The following is a 15,822-nucleotide window of genomic DNA, read 5'->3' on the forward strand; positions in this document are numbered from 1 at the left end:
TCGCTCCGTTTCAGCATTACGACGACGACCGCACTGGTCTCAGCGTCCCCCTCCCCCCTTCCCGACACGGTTACACTGCTAGTGCTGCCATATGCCGTTTGCGAGTGGGTATTACACGTTGGCGTCAATCATAAGCGGTGGTCACTCTAAAGTGACTGGACCGTGTACCTATAAGGTACGATACTGTAACATTATTGATAGACACGCTTATGGTTAGTGTTGCAGGCGGTTAAAACAATGGAGAGCTTCTTGGGTGCCCTTGTTAAACGTTTACATATCAAGGGTTCGATATCTGTGCAGGTCAATAAGCCCTTTAACGGCTAGCAGTCCGATCGATAAATTTATCGGAAAACTCCGAATACAGCGAGTTTTTTAGTCGCAATACGCGAGAGAGATTTCTGACCGTTAATGAAACCTGCAACTATCATTTCATTCGTGAGACAGTGAAAATTGTGGAATCGGGTTTTGTGCAATAACATCAAAGAAGCGAAGACGGCGTTACCGGATGGAAAGTTCACAGTTACTGATTTTACGAATCCCGAGAAAGCAGCCGTGATAAATTACTGAAACAAAACGGGTCCCTCCTTCAGTTCATAACTGCATCCTTTGAAACATGAGATAACTGAAATGCGACCAAGGCTGACACACAAGGAAGTTGCGTTTTTACCAGACAACACATCTGCTGATACATGCGCGATAATGAATATCTGAATATTGTGATATGGATTATTTTCTCCTCCATTCTTCTGATAAAATCCCCAGCTTAACATCTGATGTGATGGGAAGAAAATTTTCATTAAAGGAGGACGTAATCGCTTCAACAACAGATTTGCACTAAACCTAGTTGTCCAATGAGATGGGAAAAAAAAGAATGATTTCTCGCTGGATCAGTTTTGTAGACACCAATGGAGACATGGCTGAGAAATCATTTTGTGAGAAATAAATTAATTTTTTTACAGGACTTAACAAACTGCCTTCGTATCTAACCTACAGTTTTCCAGTCCTAGAATGAATTAGTCACAGCCTTTTGCCAGTAGTATAATGAGAATTCAACATTCGTATATGGCTACAGATATTAAAACTTACAGATATTAATGATGAGTGTAAAAGATGCTGAAAGTGCGGTTTTCTGTTACTGGCTGTGATCTCCTCAAAATGATCTTGCTTTTCAACGTAGTAGTTTATACAGGGTGGTCAGACAAAGCCTGAGAAACTTGTAAGGGTGTTGTAGGATGGATTTTGCTGAAAAATAATTGTTAGGAAAAAATTCGATACATTGCGCCGTTTCCGAGTTCATTGGCTCTACAGTTAGCCAATCATGCCATTGCGTGCACAAATTCAAGCGGCCCGCCAGAGAAGGCGTCGCCGAAAGTGTTCTTCATTTGGTTTCCTAAAACCGAACAAGAGTGATACTAATCTGAACAGGAGATAGGAGTAAGGATCGAACGCGACTGTTGCGCTGTCATCTACACAATGAGAACTGACAGTAATTCTGTGTGGCGGGCCACTTGAATTTGCCCGCGACCCCCTGATTGACTAAATCAATAACAGTTAACTCGGAAACGAAATAACGTATCGAATATTTTTCTTGATAATTATTTCTAAGCAAACCTATCCTCTAACAGCATTTCATGCTTTCCAGACTGTTTGTGACCACCATGTATATCTGTAACTCGGTGGTCCAGTAGTTGAGCGGCAGACTACAGATCTATAGGTTTTGGGTGTGATCCCCGAGTGGTCTTGCATTTTATCTGTCACTTTGGTTTCTTTCACCTTCGGTAATGACGGTTAATATGAAAATCGACGAGTTGCACCATGGTTTGGAATCCACGTGTAGCTGGCTGCGTAAGTCTGATGAAAGGTCAGAGGAAGGCAACTGCATACCACATCCAAAAGGATCACTCCGCAGCGTTCAAGCATACTTTATTATTGACGACTGCTCTACCTTGCAAAAATAAGTCGTCGCGCGCGCAGATTGAAGTTGCAGCTAACCAAAGAAAGCACTCGCCGGGCAGCATCGCCATTGGCAGGCCGCTCGAACGTGAGAGCGCGATCCCCCAATTGGCAAAATTCAATGCTAAATAACTTGGAAACGCCACAACGTGTCGAACTTTTTCTTAACGTTTGTGCCTCAGTGCAACATACCCTGCAACATCCCTAAAAGACGTTGAGACATTGACTGACCACGCTATATACATAAAGGCGAGAGGGTCAACGGTCTGTTCTGTGGGGATGTACACCAGTCTCGGACTCTTACGGGAATCAGCGAAATGCCGAGAGTAGTGTGATAATGGGCAAGGGGCACTGCTTAGTAGTGTAAAAGCTGAGAATTTGTGTCAGATGGGAGACATGGTAGGATAGTCAGACCTGCTGCACTGACCACTGTGTCCAGATGGCGCAGTGGTCAGAGCATCTGCCCAGTAAGAAGGAGACACGGGTTCGAATCCCGCTCAATCACAAATTGACAGCTTTCTTCATTATTTTCAGTCAATGCCTGCTCACAGCCAATGTCTGTAATTCCGTTATGCCTTAATCTAAAAATGGTTATCCATCGTGGCAGGTAAATTATAATGTTTTCTTTCGGAGCCTATTCAAGACACTGTTGAGTTCCGGCACTTATCGAGGTAAAAGGCATTACGACCAATTAAACAATTAGTCGCCCATATTCCTACAGCTGCCATGATAAACAAAATACCATAAAACTGATCCAGAGGCCTTTCTACTTCAGCCGTACTACTCGTACATGGAATTGCCAGCAGCGGTGCAGTGTGTACAGCGGTGTGTTGCGCTGTAAAAATCATGTAAACAGTTGATAAGGTATGCAAAGATTCTGTATCGTTACGAATATTGTGCCAATGCTTATACTAACATCGGAAGAAAATCTTTCGGAGAACAGCTTTCTTTTTTTTTTCTTCTTGTCCATTTATTAGAAGATGATAAAGGGAAGGAAGGTTAGAGTTTAAAACTGCATTGACATCGTGGTCATTAGTGGCAAAGTGCTAGGTCGAATGAACAAGAACGGAGGAAAGAAGAGACCTATTAAATCAGGGTGGCCGGAAGGCGACAGGAAACGAAGCCATTTCTTTAACTACTCCTCTATCTCACTCCAAACACAATTACACAATTTGTTTCAAATGTAAGCTTATGAAAGTAACTGGAAGAGTGTTCTCCCCCTCTTCTTATTTGCAAGCTTACTGATAGGTGTGCTGCTTCAAGAAGTTTTACACCGCAGTATTTATTCAAACAATAATCAGAACAACCAAAATGGGAAGGAAAGAACACAGATACCTTACTAAGAGTAAAAAAGCAAGGGCTGCAGGTGATAGGACGTAAGCAAAACGTCGTTTAGGGGAGATATCTACTGTTCCAAGTAAGAAAGTAAACTTAAATCGAAAGCCTTGGAATATTAAAGGACAATATTTTTTCTGACGTTATTCCGTAACTGAAATCAATATTTATATATGTGTCAACTTTGTATGAGTTTTTAACTCAGTTATTTAAACTGCGTGTAACTGTTAAATAAGACTATTTAGCATCTGAATGTGGTAATTTCTAAGTAGAATGTTACACATTACCTGAAAAACCTAGATAGCTCAGTAAACGTTTGCACTACTTATGAAACTATATCGATTTTAGTAACTTCGCGTTTGAGCAGAAACTCGATATGTTGAAGATCTTCACCGTATTCATCACCAGGAGCTGTTTGACTGCTGAGGATGGGTTGTTCCTCGAACTATCCTATATTGTAAGTCAAATTTCACTACTTGCCGGCCGGAGTGGCCGAGCGGTTCTAGACGCTACAGTCTGGAACCGCGCGTCCGCTACGGTAGCAGGTTCGAATCCTGCCTCGGGCATGGATGTGTGTGATGTCCTTAGGTTAGTTAGGTTTAAGTAGTTCTAAGTTCTAGGGGACTGATGACCTCAGAAGTTAAGTCCCATAGTGCTCAGAGCCATATGAACCATTTTTTTTTTGTCGCTACTTGCGGGAGGGGGTGGGGGACCGTGAGATACTTATTTTACGCGCTCTTCTTGAATACACACGGCGCAGTGGCTGACGTGGGACAGCTAAAATCGATAGAACTGCAAGGTACTCGAACGACACTGATAGATTTCCGTTACTGCAAACGTAGTCTGAATTCATTAGACAGTACTGAGTTTAGCTTGCCATCGTCTTTCATACGTTCGCCTCTGTAGCTACGTAGTCATCGTGTCTGGCTGCTACGCGGAGGACCTTTACACTCCCGACACTGCCAACGGGTTTCTCTTGCTGGTAGAATGAGAACGGGAATGCAATCACCCTCTTAAGGAGCTATTTCAATGAGTAGTAGTCGCTCCAAGGTCTAAAAAGTTGACAAAGCCCGAGACAGCTGTGTACTGGCCCCACGCCCCTTACTACCGCTTGCAAATGACGCCAGTGACAGAGGTTGACACGACGATCGGTCGGTTCCTACTGCCCGTCTGGGACGGAACACGGTTTGTTTTCTGTTTTTACGTAGGAAAGTAGGCATCACACCTGAAACAAAACTCAACAAAGTGAATACAAAGTACTTCTGTGCATTTCGTTTATAAACGCTTCGTTGTATGCTGATTTAAGATTGGTAGCGACTCAAAACGAGTGAATATCGATGAAGCGTCGTACATCGTATTGACTCGCCGGCCCTGTAACTCCCATCGGCCATAGCGCCGAATCTGTATTAATATCCCAAAGCGCGGGAGTTGGTGTCAATCTTGCAGAGATAATTTTCGAACAATTGTGACGCCGCTTGAACACGGAATTTTATGCAAAGAAGCGTCTGCGAAAAAAGATAAAGTGTGTAACATACTAAATCTGATTTCAATCAACTCGTCCCGTGTAGAGACGTTCCACAATTGTGTGAAACAATGCTTTATTCTCGGATAATGCATGTTGCCAATTTCTTTTACGTATTATCGGTAGGTGGACGGTCTTCTGCTTCCCGTTACACTGATACTGCAAAAATCAGAAAAGTTCTTGTTCAATAAAGACTAAAGATTTATGCAGTCTTGCTGTCTGTCGAGATGCGGGGGGCGATCTCGAGTGAAGTGTACGCAGACGTTGCGGTGACTGCCTTTGAAGCACTCTGCGTCTAGAGACGGCGCTTCTGCGAATGCGCCGTCGGGATGTAATCTGGGGAAACGGCGTAATGCGGCTGCCGGCGCTGGCGGACATTTGCATGATTGCAGCTCTTAGGGAGGGCCTGACGACCGTACCCACTGCTCCACCTCCAGCTCCTCCTAGACCGCCGAGCAGCGCTCCGGGATGGACGTCCGTTGCGACTAAATTTAGTCACATCATTTCCGATCTGTAGTCACGAGTAAACATGTCCAATTATCTCAGTAGCGCTCACATATGATTAGAACTGTACATTACGCAAACTAAAAAAAGAAGTTTCGAGCAACTATTTGAGTTTGTGCTTCGTATCTAATAACGTCATAGTCGACGTGACACACACCGTGGGTGAATTAGGAAAACTGAAGGAAACTAGAAGAAATTCTACACTAACATTTCGTTGGCAGAAACTGAACCTTGCATTTTGCTAAATGTCACACGGTTTTGGAAGCCATATCCTTAGAAAGGAACGTAAATGTTCTGTCAGGTTTATCTGAATTGATTTTAGACCATCTTCGCAATCTAGAGACCGATCACATAGACGCACATCACTACAAACAGTTCCTATTTTTTTAATATACGTTTGTGAGTTCTTTGCAGACGTGTCAATTACAATACAAAGAAAAGAATGCAGCTGGAGCTAATTATACTTCTAACCATTAAAAGTGCTACACCAAGAAGAAATGCAGATGATAAACAGGTATTCATTGGACAAATATATTATACTAGAACTGACACGTGATAACATTTTCACGCAATTTAGGTGCATACATCCTGAGAAATCAGTACCCAGAACAACCACCTCTGACCGTAATAACGGCCTTGATACGCCTGGGCATTGAGTCAAACAGAGCTTGGATGGCGTGTACAGGTACAGCTGCCCATGCAGCTTCGACACGATACCACAGTTCATCAAGGGTAGTGACAGGTGTATAGTGACGAGCCAGTTGCTCAGCCAACATTGATCAGACGTTTTCAGTTGGTGAGAGATCTGGAGAACGTGCTGGCCAGGGCAGCAGTCGAACATTTTCTGTATCCAGAAGGCCCGTACAGGACCTGCAACATGCGGTCGTGCATTATCCTGCTGAAATGTAGGGTTTCGCAAGGGTCGAATGAAGGGTAGAGCCACGGGTCGTAACACATCTGAAATGTAACGTCCACTGTTCAAAGTGCCGTCAAAGCGAACAAGAGGTGACCGAGACGTGTAATCAATGGCACCCCATACCATCACGCCGGGTGATACGCCAGTATGGTGATGACGAATACACGCTTCCAATGTGCGTTCACCGCGATGTCGCCAAACACGGATGCGACCATCATCATGCTGTAAAAAGAACCTGGATTCATCCGAAAAAATGACGTTTTGCCATTCGTGCACCCAGGTTCGTCGTTGAGTACACCATTGCAGGCGCTCCTGTCTGTGATGCAGCGTCAAGGGTAACCGCAGCCATGGTCTCCGAGCTGATAGTCCATGCTGCTGCAAACGTGTTTTCTCATAAGAGCCCGGACCTACTTAACTGGAAAATAATAACACTGCTCTGCAATAGGCCCATCTGCCTTAAACAGTGCAGATTTTTGATCGCAAAAAAAAAAAAAAAAAAAAAAAAAAAAAAAAAAAAAAAAAAAAAAACACAGAGCAACGACTTACCGTAACCGAAACCAAAATGTTTCGGTGGACACCTGACATGGCACTTCATACAACGATCAAATTCGCAGGTGGTAGGTAATGAATGGCAGCTATGCTCAGAAAATGAGGAAGGCCGTCTGTAGTGGCACGGGCACACATTTCGAGCATATCGAGAAACAGTAGCAAAACGCTGGTTGATGGTAAATTAGCTTTACCAAGACAGAGGAATCGTTGCCTAGCTACCCTCGCACAGACCTGAAGAAAGTGGGGCTCCCCCCTGAGCAGGCACAAAGGTGCGCCATGTTGAAACAGAGAGCGAAAAGACGTGTCTCCATTACAATACAGGTCATTATTCAAAATGGTTCAAATGGCTCTGAGCACTATGGGACTCAACTGCTGAGGACATTAGTCCCCTAGAACTTAGAACTAGTTAAACCTAACTAACCTAAGGACATCACACACATCCATGCCCGAGGCAGGATTCGAACCTGAGACCGTAGCAGTCGCGCGGTTCCGGACTGCGCGCCTAGAACCGCTAGACCACCGCGGCCGGCCAGGTCATTATTATTATTATTAGTAGTAGTAGTAGTAGTAGTAGTAGTACTTAAAGTTTGTAAACGACCTAAGATTTTTTAACAATATAAGACAATTTCCTACAACGACGTGAGTTTTTTTTAATTGAATGTATTATCACCAGTATTTGGTATTCGTCATCGCTCTGATGGCGGGTAATGCGTCCACTCACGACACAGAGTACGCTGGCCTGGCTGCAATAGGAGCGTGGCGCGCCGTGATAGGTTACCCACTCCACTGACTGCAGTCCAAATATTGGAGGTGTGCTGACGGCAGCTGTTTGCATTGTGTTGCAGGAGGACCGTTCCTGGGCGCTGCCGCGTGCGGAGGGCTGCCCATGCAGCTTCTTGCTCTCCAGGTAAGGCAGCAACTGGCACAGCTCTCAAATACCGGAACAACTGTCCCGCCTCACACCGAAAACAATGCACTTATACGGTTCTAAGGAATTTGTTGCCCAAAAGTAACTTTAAATGTGAAAATGGTAGACAACTTACTGAAATGTTTGATACAGCACTGAATGTACACTACTGGCCATTAAAATTGCTACACCACGAAGATGACGTGCTACAGACGCGAAATTTAAACGACAGGAAGAAGATACTGTGTTATGCAAATGATTAGGTTTTCAGAGCATTCACACAATGTTGGCGCCTGTGGCGACACCTACAACGTGCTGACATGAGGAAAGTTTCCAACCGATTTCTCATACACAAACAGAAGTTCGCCGGCGTTGCCTGGTGAAACATTGTTGCGACGCCTCTTGTAAGGAGAAGAAATGCGTACCATCACGTTTCCGACTTTGATAAAGGTCGGATTGTAGCCTATCGCAATTGCGGTTTATCGTACCGCGACATTGCTGCTCGCGTTCGTGGAGATCCAATGACTGTTAGCAGAATATGGAATCGGTGGGTTCAGGAGGATAATACGGAACCCCGTGCTGGATCCCAAAGGCCTTGTATCATTAGCAGTCGAGATGACAGGCTTCTTATCCGCATGGCTGTAACGCATCGTGTAGCCACGTCTCGATCCCTGAGTCAACAGATGGGGACGTTTGCAAGACAACAACCATCTGCACGAACAGTTCGACGACGTTTGCAACAGCATCGACTATCAGCTTGTAGAGCATGGCTGCGGTTACCCGTGACGCTGCATCACAGACAGGAGCGCCTGCGATGGTGTACTCAACGATGAACCTGGGTGCACGAATGGCAAAACTTCATTTTTTTTCGGATGAATCCAGGTTCTGTTTACAGCATCATGATGGTCGCATCCGTGTTTGGCGACATCGCGGTGAACGGACATTGGAAGAGTGTATTCGTCATCGCCAGCATGGCGTGATGGTATGGGGTGCCATTGGTTACACGTCTCGGTCACCTCTTGTTCACATTGACGGCACTTTGAACAGTGGACGTTACATTTGAGATGTGTTACAACCCGTAGCTCTACCCTTCATTCGATCCCTGCGAAACCCTACATTTCAGCAGGATAATGCACGACCGCATGTTGCAGGTCCTGTAGGGGCCTTTTGGGATACAGAAAATGTTCGACTGCTGTCCTGGTCAGCACATTCTCCAGATCTCTCACCTATTGAAAACGTCTGGTCAATGGTGGCCGAGCAACTGGCTCGTCACAATACGCCAGTCACTACTCTTGATGAACTGTGGTATCGTGTTGAAGCTGCATGGGCAGCTGTACCTGTACACGCCATCCAAGATCTGTTTGACTCAATGCCCAGGCGTATCAAGGCCGTTATTATGGCCAGAGGTGGTTATTCTGGGTACTGATTTCTCAGGATCTATGCACTCAAATTGCGTGAAAATGTAATCCCATGTCAGTTCTAGTATAATATATTTGTCCAATGAATACCCGTTTATCATCTGCATTTCCTCTTGGTGTAGCAATTTTAATGGCGAGTAGTGTATATTGTCCCGGCTAGTACAAAACCATTCCCTGCCTTGTGGGTCAGGCATAAAACATCTCTGAATCACATTGAGAATCTAATTATTGTGCGAACTAACAGTTGAAAATTGATCTCGTTTTCTATTTCCAGAGATATTTCGTACACTTTCATCCACGACGTATCCAAAGACAGTGATTTTATTTACTACTCGGGAATAGCGTAGCAATCACGTCCCTGTCTATTGTTTCTAATTTTTGTTCCTCAAATAAATTGATTTAGTTACCTTCGTAGTCAATATGCCTTTGATAAATCTTACTATCTGTTTGTAACAGGATGATCAGCTTTTGTCAATAACCCTTGAATGTTCACACATATAATTGCCTATGTACTAGCTGATTTTTGGGATTTAGGAAACACGGAGAAAGATTCGTATATATTCTGTTTTACTGACACTATTCACTTCTTAAATTAATGAGAAATGGCACTGGGGAATCAGTGAAGAAGGAGTTGATCCTAGTGTGTATCGTTTCGGTATAACAACAGTCAGTCGGTACCACATTCCCTCGCGTTCCTATCACCAAAGATATGATTTCCCATGAAACTGTCCTTTACCATTAATATCTGATAAATAATTAATATGTCTCTGGCATTACAGTGTCTAATCTTCTTAATTCTCACGGCACGGTATTAATTATAAGCTCTTTTTCTTTCAATGTCTGTTCAGCACAAATTTAGTCTTTTCACGGGCACTATATCTCACATCTCGTTTATTAGCAGATCGCATTGACAACAATCGGCAAACACATTAGTATGATAAGGTCCAACTATTTTCTGTCCCAGTATCACAGAATAATCTATTATCCACCACTCCAATGTCTAACCCAGTTATCAGAATGATATTTAATTAGGCTTATAACCCCTAACTTCCGACTACCACGGAAGACTGCGAACATGCACCATTGAAAACAAAGACGCAAGAGAGCTAACAATGCTGCGCATTGGTTTATATATTATATTCAAAACAAAACACAGCTCTGTTATGTCTTCCTTGGATTCCCTTTGTACTACTTTGCGTTACCCTATTTCAAATATCTACTCTTTGTAAAATTTTAACTATTACTTCGAAATACAACTACCGTTTTTTGGCTCATGGGTCATTTCGTATTACAGAATTGAATCTAATATTCGTTTCTGAATACCCATTCTCTAAAGAGCGGTTACACCACCAAACGTTCTTAGTATCCAACGATGTTGCAACGTATAAGATACCGTAAGAGTTCAACAGTGCCAACATCAAGATATAGCTCCCTATGCTACTAATCTAATGCTCCTGGTACTTTGGGTGCCAGGAGAAGACCAAAGCTCAATTAAGTGACTATTTCCCTATGTGCTGCTGTGCAGAATATGCAACTCTCGGCTTTTAAATGTATGTTACTATGTACCTCCTGCGTTTACGAGTCTGAGTACTGGCGTACATCTACATCTATATCTACATGACTACTCTGCAATTCACATTTAAGTGCTTGGCAGAGGGTTCATCGAACCACAATCATACTATCTCTCTACCATTCCACTCCCGAACAGCGCGCGGGAAAAACGAACACCTAAACCTTTCTGTTCGAGCTCTGATTTCTCTTATTTTATTTTGATGATCATTCCTATCTATGTAGGTTGGGATGAACAAAATATTTTCGCATTCGGAAGAGAAAGTTGGTGACTGAAATTTCGTAAATACACTCCTGGAAATTGAAATAAGAACACCGTGAATTCATTGTCCCAGGAAGGGGAAACTTTATTGACACATTCCTGGGGTCAGATACATCACATGATCACACTGACAGAACCACAGGCACATAGACACAGGCAACAGAGCATGCACAATGTCGGCACTAGTACAGTGTATATCCACCTTTCGCAGCAATGCAGGCTGCTATTCTCCCATGGAGACGATCGTAGAGATGCTGGATGTAGTCCTGTGGAACGGCTTGCCATGCCATTTCCACCTGGCGCCTCAGTTGGACCAGCGTTCGTGCTGGACGTGCAGACCGCGTGAGACGACGCTTCATCCAGTCCCAAACATGCTCAATGGGGGACAGATCCGGAGATCTTGCTGGCCAGGGTAGTTGACTTACACCTTCTAGAGCACGTTGGGTGGCACGGGATACATGCGGACGTGCATTGTCCTGTTGGAACAGCAAGTTCCCTTGCCGGTCTAGGAATGGTAGAACGGTGGGTTCGATGACGGTTTGGATGTACCGTGCACTATTCAGTGTCCCCTCGACGATCACCAGTGGTGTACGGCCAGTGTAGGAGATCGCTCCCCACACCATGATGCCGGGTGTTGGCCCTGTGTGCCTCGGTCGTATGCAGTCCTGATTGTGGCGCTCACCTGCACGGCGCCAAACACGCATACGACCATCATTGGCACCAAGGCAGAAGCGACTCTCATCGCTGAAGACGACACGTCTCCATTCGTCCCTCCATTCACGCCTGTCGCGACACCACTGGAGGCGGGCTGCACGATGTTGGGGCGTGAGCGGAAGACGGCCTAACGGTGTGCGGGACCGTAGCCCAGCTTCATGGAGACGGTTGCGAATGGTCCTCGCCGATACCCCAGGAGCAACAGTGTCCCTAATTTGCTGGGAAGTGGCGGTGCGGTCCCCTACGGCACTGCGTAGGATCCTACGGTCTTGGCGTGCATCCGTGCGTCGCTGCGGTCCGGTCCCAGGTCGACGGGCACGTGCACCTTCCGCCGACCACTGGCGACAACATCGATGTACTGTGGAGACCTCACGCCCCACGTGTTGAGCAATTCGGCGGTACGTCCACCCGGCCTCCCGCATGCCCACTATATGCCCTCGCTCAAAGTCCGTCAACTGCACATACGGTTCACGTCCACGCTGTCGCGGCATGCTACCAGTGTTAAAGACTGCGATGGAGCTCCGTATGCCACGGCAAACTGGCTGACACTGACGGCGGCGGTGCACAAATGCTGCGCAGCTAGCGCCATTCGACAGCCAACACCGCGGTTCCTGGTGTGTCCGCTGTGCCGTGCGTGTGATCATTGCTTGTACAGCCCTCTCACAGTGTCCGGAGCAAGTATGGTGGGTCTGACACACCGGATTCAATGTGTTCTTTTTTCCATTTGCAGGAGTGTAGATCTGGCCGCGACGAAAAAATCTTTGCTTTAATGACTTCCATTCCAACTCGCGTATCAAATCTGCCACACTCTCTCCCCTATTATTTGATAATACAAAACGAGCTGCCCTTTTTTGCATCCTTTCGTTGTCCTCCGTCAATCCCACCTGGTAAGGATCCCTCACTGCGCAGCAATATTCTAACAGAGGACGAACGAGTGTAGTGTAAGCTGTCTCTTTAGTGGACTTGTTGCATCTTCTAAGTGTCCTGCCAATGAAACGCAACCTTTGGCTCGCGTTCCCCACAATATTATCTATGTCGTCTTTCCAACTGAAGTTGAATTGACAGCCTTGATAATTGTACTATTTATCGAGTAATCGAATTGCAACGGATTTCTTTTGGAACTCATGTGGATCACCTCACACTTTTCGTTTTTTAGCGTCAACTGCCACCTGCCATATCATACAGCAATCTTTTCTAAATCGCTTTGCAACTGATACTGGTCTTCGGATGACCTTGGTAGACGGTAAATTACAGCATCATCTGCGAACAACCTAAGAGAACTGCTCAGATTGTCACCCAGGTCATTTATATAGATCAGGAACAGCAGGGGTCCCAGGACTCTTCCCTGGGGAACACCTGATATCACTTCAGTTTTACTCGATGATTTGCCGTCTATTACTATGAACTGCGACCTTCCTGACAGGAAATCACGAATCCAGTCGCACAACTGAGGCGATACCCCATAGGCCCGCAGCTTGATTAGAAGACACTTGTGAGGAACGGTGTCAAAAGCTTTCCGGAGTCTAGAAATACGGAATCAACTTGAGATCCCCTGTCGATAGCGGCCATTACTTCGTGTGAATAAAGAGCTAGCTGTGTTGCACAAGAACGATGTTTTCTGAAACCATGCTGATTACGTATCAATAGATCGTTCCCTTCGAGGTGATTCATAATGTTTGAATACAGTATATGCTCCAAAACCCTACTGCAAACCGACGTCAATGATACAGGTCTGTAGTTCGATGGATTACTCCTACTACCCTTCTTAAACACTGGCGCGACCTGCGCAATTTTCCAATCTGTAGGTACAGATCTATCGGTGTGCGAGCAGTTGTATATGATTGCTAAGTAGGGAGCTATTGTATCAGCGTAATGTGAAAGGAACCTAATCGGTATACAATCTGGACCTGAAGACTTGCCCGTATCAAGCGATTTGAGTTGCTTCGCAATCCCTAAGGTATCTACTTCTAAGAAACTCATGCTAGCAGCTGTTCGTGTTTCAAATTCTGGAATATTCCATTCATCTTCCCTGGTGAAGGAATTTCGGAAAACTGCGTTCAATTACTCCGCTTTAGCGGCACAGTCGTCGGTAACAGTACCATCGGCACTGCGCAGCGAAGGTATTGACTGCGTAACTATATGTATGGCTGTAATAGATAACTCTGGTTTATGTAAACTGTGCTCTTGTTCTTCCTAGATGGTACTTACAGACATTCACAAATATTCAGTTAGCTATCCGCAATTTTTGAAACATTTCTGAGAAGCCGCGCGGGATTAGCCGAGCGGTCTTAGGCTCGGCAGTCATGGACTGTGCGGCTGCTCGCGGCGGAGGTTCGAGTCCTCCCTCGGGCATGGGTGTGTGTGTTTGTCCTTTAGATAATTTAGGTTAAGTAGTGTGTAAGCTTAGGGACTGATGGTCTTAGCAGTTAAGTCCCATAAGATTTCACACACATTTGAACATTTTTTTGACAAAGGAAAAAAGAGCTGAGTTTTGTGTAGAAATGTAACAAAATGCAGACTGAAGCTGATTTTCTTAACAAAATTGGGTTTACTGACGAAGCCACTTTCCATATCTGTGGTAAAGTGAATTGGCATAATGAGTTGAGTAGAAATGGTCACCTAACCGAACACATACAGGACTCGCTTAAAGTAAATGTTTTTTGCGATGTAAGCTGTTACAAGATTTACGGTCCCTTCTTTTTTGCCGAGTCAACTGTAACTAGCACCTAGTACCTGAAGATGCTTCAACATCATCTGATGTCTGAGTTACAACAGGATATGGGCAGAGAATTTATTTTCCAGCAAGATGGCGTCACAACATAATTATTGTGAAGTTGTCGCGTATTTTCGTAAGAATATGTCGACTTGGAGTGGACGTGATGGAACAGTATCCTCACAAGCATGATTATCTGATTTATCCCCAATGGAGTACATTAAAGGTGGAGTATTTGTTCATCCACTTCCGGAAAACTTCGAGGACAACGAATCAGACAAGCAGTTGCGACCATGTATAAAGACTTGGCAGGAAATAGTTTTCATATGGAACATTTGTCGCGTTACAAAAGGAAGCCACATTGAACATTTATAAATAAAACTTGAACATACGCTGCGTTCAGTGCTATGTTAAATATTTCTGAGTTAGTTGCAATTTACAAACACCTTTTATTTTTACCTGCTTTCCCTTCAGAAAATACGGGAAGAACAGCCTTTAACGTCCGGAAAAATGGTCATTAGCTCAGATTGGGGACTTGTGGGGAAGGAATTCGACCATGTTCTTTCACAGGCACCATCCTGGGACTTCCCCCCAAGCGATTTAATGAAACTACTGAAACCATAAGTTTCAACCAGCCTTAATAATGTGCTACCTATATCTGACATCGTCTGTCTTCGCTCCTGGTTGGTGGCAATAGGACTTACGGAGACATGAATTGCTTTCTGGCTTCTTCCGATTTTAATATCGCGCGGGCGAAAGCACTGCATCCAACAAATATATTGTTGCCCCCAGCGGTATAAGTGCTGCTCTTGAAGCAAATAGCATGTATACGTATGAACCTCTGATATTTCATGAACTGTGTAAGCTATCATCACGTTGTTACTCAGCTGAGGTGTGAGAAAGGTCTAACTGAATGACGTAAAGTCTCTTTTTACTGCCATATTAGTTACTGAGGTTTTGGGATCAACTCCACTGTATCAAATGAAATAATAGGGATTTCTGTTACTGCTGCTCGTAGGTCTAAAAGAGGCGAATTCAACGAGGTTTTGCTCTTCAGAATCAGACAGCTAGTTTAGGTGAAAGTAGGATATTTATAATTTACTGTTAATCTATTTTATAACTGAAACCGACTGCCGTCTTGGGCAGAAGTTCCTAATTTCATACCCAAATAAAGTCAGTTGTTACTTTCACTAATCATTCGCGAATGGTACAGGGAAGGGGTAGAAATGAGGCAGCAGATGTACTCCCCGCCACACGCCTCAAGGTTGTTTGCGGCACGGAAATGTAGGTTTTTATTTTTATTTTTTTTTTTAATTTATTTCTTTTTCTTGTAGCTTGCAAACTTCCACCAAAGTGTCAGTCTGCTCGCCCCGGATGGCCTTCGCATGGCCGGCCCGGGTGGGCGAGCGGTTCTAGGCGCTACGGTCTGGAACCGCGAGACCGCTACGGTCGCAGGTTCA

At 44.7% G+C, this 15,822-nt stretch overlaps 1 protein-coding gene across 1 annotated transcript in view; it reads left to right on the forward strand.

Annotated features, from left to right (window-relative positions):
• The window catches only part of LOC124594311, a 564,901-nt gene that overhangs the window by 105,890 nt on the left and 443,189 nt on the right, over nucleotides 1-15,822 (forward strand). The window contains exon 2 of the mRNA XM_047132674.1: nucleotides 7,625-7,686. The gene's annotated coding sequence lies outside the window, so the exon portion shown is untranslated. The remainder of the gene's footprint in view (nucleotides 1-7,624; nucleotides 7,687-15,822) is intronic.

The sequence above is a fragment of the Schistocerca americana genome, chromosome 2, assembly GCF_021461395.2.
Source record: "Schistocerca americana isolate TAMUIC-IGC-003095 chromosome 2, iqSchAmer2.1, whole genome shotgun sequence".
NCBI lineage: Eukaryota > Metazoa > Arthropoda > Insecta > Orthoptera > Acrididae > Schistocerca > Schistocerca americana.